At 38.9% G+C, this 6,570-nt stretch overlaps 1 long non-coding RNA gene across 1 annotated transcript in view; it reads left to right on the top strand.

Moving 5' to 3' along the window:
- The window catches only part of LOC135211748 (uncharacterized), a 6,534-nt gene extending 2,794 nt beyond the window's left edge, over positions 1-3,740 (top strand). Inside the window, exon 2 of the long non-coding RNA XR_010313745.1 lies at positions 3,527-3,740. This is a non-coding gene — a long non-coding RNA (uncharacterized LOC135211748). The remainder of the gene's footprint in view (positions 1-3,526) is intronic.
- The last annotated feature ends 2,830 nt before the right edge of the window (positions 3,741-6,570 follow it).

Below are 6,570 nucleotides of genomic sequence, written 5' to 3'. Positions count from 1 at the left end.
ACGTTTTAATACGTCCAATCGGCGTAAAGAGGGTAACCTCCAGGGGCCAGTACTAACACGGCAAAATACATTGGACGCCCCAAAATCCCTAGTGGATGTCGTATCCGTGGTTTACGTTTCTTTCAGGGTAATTCTAAAGATAGTTCTACACGAACTGCAATGAACGTAATGCTAAGGTCACATTCACGTATCAACGCACGCACGCGACGATGAGCAGAAATTGGTAGTTGGCAACAGCTTACGTCAGTAAACCGTAAATGTAACTTAAAACTTACGTAAAATCGTAGACGTACGGTGACGGGTCGTCCGGCGCTATAGCTCCGCCCACTAGTCGCCGTAGCCCACTCCAGTTTTGAAATGTTTCAAAACAAGTCGTGTGTGGTCACGCCAAATGTCACCTGACGTAGCTCCAGGCATTGCACGTGGGAGTCACGGTGACTGCTGCGGGGTAAGCGCTAGGGTTCACCGCCAACATCGTTCGCTGTCGTTGTTTTCTTTCCCCGCGGCAGGAGCACGCTGAGCCTCCTTATTGCGATGTAGCTTACGGCGAACCATTTACACATTTACAACCCTGTACGACATGGCAACGCAATAGCGTGGTATATAAGGTCAGGTCGGCGCCCTCAGGTCAGCTGTTGTTTCAGTCTCCAAGACCAGCAGTTTCCTTCAAGCTCTCCACAGCGCCCTTCAAGACGCCGAACCTCCTAAAACGACCAAAGAAGGGACCATCAACGTTACATCTTGCAGGACCTTCTTTCGGCCCGGAAAAAAACTCCTACAGCCACTCCTACAACCACTCCTGCAGACATTCAGGACAGGGAAAATGTCAACTTCACCTACAGGAGTCTGAGTTGGATGAGATTCTGACTGAGACAGCGACACGGAAACTCTCCATGAAGCTACCCCATTGACGAGGGACAGAACGTTCCCTTGTCGAAGATATTTATTTCTTCTGAATAGCAGTCTTACAATAATGGTGTAACAAATAATGTAAATATCTGAGAGGAATTCTTATATACATCTAAAACAATATTATCTTGAATAGGTAGAATTCCTATTTATTTCCAAGAATATTTGATAAGTTATTAGATGTTATTCTATATCGCTTAATATAAATCGCCCATAATCACAGTTTTATGTCTTAAGTGTATGTCTGAATGGTAAAATCGAAGCAAGAAAAGTCTAGTGCTAGTCTTATATAGTACTTATCCTATTTATTTGTGATGTACATTATTAACATATTATATATATTCAGATGGCTACTATCAAAAAGTTACCTTTATAAAACTAAAATAGATAATTTGTGAGGAAAACAACGAAGAGACGAGCTGTTACAATAATAGTTTACGGAACGGCAAGCTCTGTTCACAGGCCCCGCCCTTTGTACCCTACGGCACCACAACGGTGGGCGTGGTCTTGACGTGAAGTTGACGTACACAGAACATTACAATATCGGCGTTCGTTACAGGTAGACGTCCGACCTTGCTTTCTTTGTGCGTACATTTGCGGCGCAATTTACGATGCTGGATTAACGCCTCCGTTAGCCCATGTCCTGTTTACCAGCTATTCAAGGTCATTTCACCGCGATGATGCCCACGATCCACATACGTGGGCATACGCCGTCGTGATACGAATGTGTGACCCCAGCATACCGCGGGTATGACATCCACTAGGGATTGGGCCGTCCAATGGGTAAAATTAGTTTCAACCATTATGGGAAAAGTGGAATAAAAATATATTTGTTGCATCAGAAATAATGTAGTCCCAACGGATTTAACATTTATTTTGACTGCAAAACCATCTGATTTAGAGATTTACTATGTAATTGGAGTTAAAAAAACTAGTTTTTCCAGAAAAAGGTAAATGTCCAGGAGAAGGCCACACCCGTTTTTCAAGTATTAACGACGAAAAAACGGCAAAAAACTACCAGATTGGTGTTGCACATCGCATAGAAACATGAGGAAATGAATAAAAAGAAACTAAGAGTTACTCTTACACAACAAAATCTAAGCATAAACCTACTACTTCAATTATGGGGGATCCCAGTGGGAAGCGGGGTTTTTGGGTGGGGGGAGGAGGAGAAAAGTGATTTTTGGGGCACTACTGAACCTACTACAACCACCTAACCTTACCTAGGGCCCTGTACCCCTACCTAGGCCTAGCGGGGGGGGGCTCTGCCCCCCCACCCCCCCTGCGACCCCCCCTTAAGGCCACAGTGATTTTCGGGGCACTACCGAACCTAATACAACCACCTAACCTTACCTAGGGCCCTGTACCCCTACCTAGGCCTAGCGGGGGGGTGGGGGGGCTCCGCCTCTCCCCCTGCGACCCCCCCACCCCCCCTTAAGGCCACTACCTAACATCCATCAAACCAAATCCAAAGTGATGTACTGCTGTATATATCGTTATACTACCACCATTATAATATACTCTATAAATTAATGAAGCTTACCTTAAACTTTTGGGTGATAAAGATGTGCTGCTGCTTTGAGGAAAACGTGAAGCCGTTGCAAGGTTCCCTGACATGCAACTTAAAGTAGGAAGTGGCCAGGTACCCGACGACCACATTGCACTGCAAACAATCGGTAGGAAATCGAAGGTCTGTCAAAATTAATGCAGAAGGGCCAGCCACTGCCTCTGCCATAGGTACAGGAAGACAAAATGCCGTTTTTGCTTCATTATTCGAGTATTCAGTCAAACAAGGATACCAGTGGACACTAGACAGGTAACTTTTTTTTACTCCGCTGAAATGCTAGTGAAACTTAGTTTTCAACTAAAGTCGTTCGTATTGTTTATGAAACCATGACGTCATAACGATGTCACACCTCTCAGCCAATAATGAGTAACTGGAAACTGCTTTTGTTTGCGTAAGAAAGTAAGTTAGAGGGCTCATTAAAAGTAAACATTACCGTAGAGGAAACACCTCTCCCGACTTAGGAAAAATTTGAGGTAAAAACATTATTTTTTTTTTTCTCTGTAAGTATGCATTAGCGACAATAATGTATTGATAAGAAGTGTTTTATCACGTGCTTTACTCGGGAAAAAATATCAATATAATAGATTTCTCATAATGGTTGAAACTGTAATAATACCGTCCAATGTATTTCGCAGTGTTTTAGTACAGTCGTCCGAATAAGTATTACTTAAATTCTTGTTCAGAAAGTAAAATAATATAGGAAAATGTCACTTGCCATAGTCTAGGCCACTGCGGATTGCTTTCTGTAGAAATACCCATCGGTGGACAAAGAACGTACATTGGTAATTTTTCTTTTACTCCTAATTTGACCTTCACAATTTTATAGATAGATTAACTGATTTTTGAGTCTTTCAAAACAATTTTACTCATAGTTGGTACTCTGCAGTAGACTGATTTAATAGGTTAAACGTAAATGGACTTACTGTTCTTAAGTGAATTTGGTATGATTTCTAAAATCTTAGTACATTTCGTTAAGTAATCTGTAATGCGCTAATGCCAAAGAAAATCCTTAACCTTTTGCAATGAGCTACAAGAATCTTTTTATTTCAGGTCAATTTAAGGAGCCTAGGATGGTTTGTGGCCACTTGTCTAAAACGTTCACTCTTGGCCAAATGTGGTGCTGATGCGGAAGGAAATTGAACTTCATTGCAAAACAGGTTTGTTACTGGTTAGTCGCACAAGCAGCGCCTATGTTAAGAGAAGGTTAAACTCCAGTCTATTTTTTCTCATTCATTTTAATGTAATTTATAAATATCACATATTCCCTAGTATGATTCTTAGCCTAAGATTTCAAGTATCCCAAGATATTGCTGGCTGTATTTATTGACAGCGGCCTTGTATTAAACTGTATATAATATAAAGTGGCATAAAATCTGAGATGGTTCAAGTATAACCTTGCTGAATAAAGTATAAAGAACAATTTAACAGATTAAAGAGTAACGGACGGTGTAAGTAGGTCCTTTTGTGTAATGATATTTCAAAAGTAACGGAATGGGTTAGTACGTGGCCTAATTTAGATTTTTTTTAAAAAGCTTGACCGCTTTAGTTGAGTAATGAAGTGTACCCAAGTAGAAACAGTCGCTTCTGCAGTAAGTGGGGTTAACTTAAATTTTGTGGTACGATTTGAGGTTAGACCTTACTGAAATTATACAAATTGCCGTCAGCTGAAGTGAATTTGGTAATAATTCAGGAGAGCAAGATTCACTAGCCTTGACTTGGAGGGCATGTGATCAAGCACAGATGGATATGTTCTTCGTGTAAAGATTACTCTTAGTCCTTGACACAAGGTTACTTGAACATATAGGATTTAAGGAGCCTTGCAAAATTTGTTAAATAAATATTTTTAGTTACGTTAACTCTACTGCAACAAATTTTTACCAGCTGCCATAATTGGCTGATGTCAACCATCTGAACTTAAGTTCAGATATTATAAAAGGTTTTTGGCTAGTAGCAGTTAAATTTCTATTTTGCAACATTGCGTTTGGAAACTAATATGGTTCAGAAAGACGTTTCTAATTAACTGTTAATGCAATTTTGGTTTAGAAAGCAGTCATTCAGAAAGTAAAACTTTATGGAAAAGATTTTGGCTTTATAGTTTATAAAGTTGAGTTATTAGTGTCACAGGAAGTTTCAACAATAGTTTTTTTTTTCTTACGTAGTCGAATGCTTCTTTTGTCATTGTAAATTAAATCCAGGTTTCTGGTTGGCTATACTAGGAAAAAAGGAAACTGAAGGCCACTTTAAGACAGAAGGCGTTTTCGATATCGACTCTAATATATTAGGGTTCTCTGAAGTGAGTATGCTTGTGTTCTTAAGGGGAACGACTGCGACCCATAACTTTTTATCGGACATTCGTTTAAGCTAAATTGAGTAACAAAAAGCAGCTGTAGTACAACTAAAGCTGGCCAAATACCGGCATGTCCATTGAATTGAGTAGTTTTCCATTTTAGCTAAAAAAAAACAACCTCGGGGAAGAAAACGTTATTCAGATATCGGTATATCCACGAGATGACAAAAGTGAGGCCACACGCAGCATACCTAATATAATAATAATTATTATAATTAAAACTATTTGATGCTATAAGATTAACGTAGCTAAGAAATATATATCTGATCACATTTAAGTAACGTAATCTATTTTTTGGTAATCCTCAAACATTTAAGCAACTCCTATAGACTAATACAATTATAATTTTTACTTATTATAAAGATACACCTGTCAAAACCCCAGGATTACGGTGGGAATATTAATCTCCAGTGCAATAAGCTACGTTTTCATGGAACAATGGCAATTAAAGTTGTTAGATGAAACATCCTTGATAATACCATAAGAATAATTTTGTAAGCTAATTGTGAAGAGGTAAAAATTTTTAACTTGCATTAAGGTTCTGTACTAAGGATGCCATTGTCAGCAGTGGTGCTACAGGAAATTCAGGTATCGTGGCTCCGGCAAGGGGCCAGAGGCTGTCAAAACCATTCGAACAACTCCAGTTATTTAACTGAAGTGGAGCATCGCCGCATATCCCTTGGATTCCAGTGCTTGGCTTAAGCCTAAATCTCAGTCCATTCCATTAACTGAAGTGGAGACAGCCGTGGTACCCATATTGGAACCAGTTTTAACTACTAATTTGTGTGAGAAGCGAAAGAGAGAGAATGTTTAAAGCCAGAAGAAAACTTCAATTTTCAGTAGTTTGTGCTTAGGAAATGTCAAATGATGAGGCTTTCCAGAAAAAAATTATATAAGTCAGGACAGATGATATAGCTGTGGCATGGGCTGCCGTTATTTTGAAAGATGAACAAACCGTGGATGGTTGGCCGAGGGAGGATAGGGCCATGATCGAATGTTAATTAAATAAACAGGAACTCTCATTTAAAGGGATGTTTATATGAATCTGTGAAGATACTTAAATTAGTCAAATTAGCAGATTCATAAATGATTATTGAAACTCATTTTCAATGATAAATAAAAAATAGCTGAAACATATAGGTACTATAGTAATTAGATATCACAGAATAGTGTGTGTATTTCATGCCGGCAACTGGTTTAATTTGATTATGTTAAGGACAGAGGGTCAGGTCTAAACCATGACACCATAGTGACAAACCTACTAAAATAGATTTGTAATTTGCAGAATTTCGTAGTATCTGATTTTCATTAGTTAAGGTTTGTTGCTTAATTTTCATCCAACGTAGTTATAAGAAGCAAATTATTTATCGGTAATAAGACTTATCTTGCACAGTAAGTTAATCCTTCATTCGATAAGAGACGTAATTATTGGGGTTTATATTGTAAGGCTTTTGTGCACTAATGCAGGTGACTTTGAAAGTAAAATGCTTGCATAGCCTGTACACGTACATAAACCTACATAGGCGTGTAAATGTTTTTTCACTTTTTTGAGAGTAATTTTATACTATATGCATCTGTTGATTAGCTATTATCTGGATAGGCTATTCAACAATCGCAGGGGGTGGATTTCCAAAAATATTGTTACGATGACCAAAACTATTGTATGACAAATTGTTGTTGGTAGAGACTTGAAGTTGCCTTCAAGAGGCCAAGACGGGTATAGGTTGACAAAGTCGACTCTAGCGAG

The sequence above is a fragment of the Macrobrachium nipponense genome, chromosome 4 (genome assembly GCF_015104395.2).
Source record: "Macrobrachium nipponense isolate FS-2020 chromosome 4, ASM1510439v2, whole genome shotgun sequence".
In the NCBI taxonomy this organism is placed as follows: domain Eukaryota; kingdom Metazoa; phylum Arthropoda; class Malacostraca; order Decapoda; family Palaemonidae; genus Macrobrachium; species Macrobrachium nipponense.
Note: the sequence above shows the minus strand (reverse complement) of the source record. Positions and strands in the feature narration are given on the sequence as shown.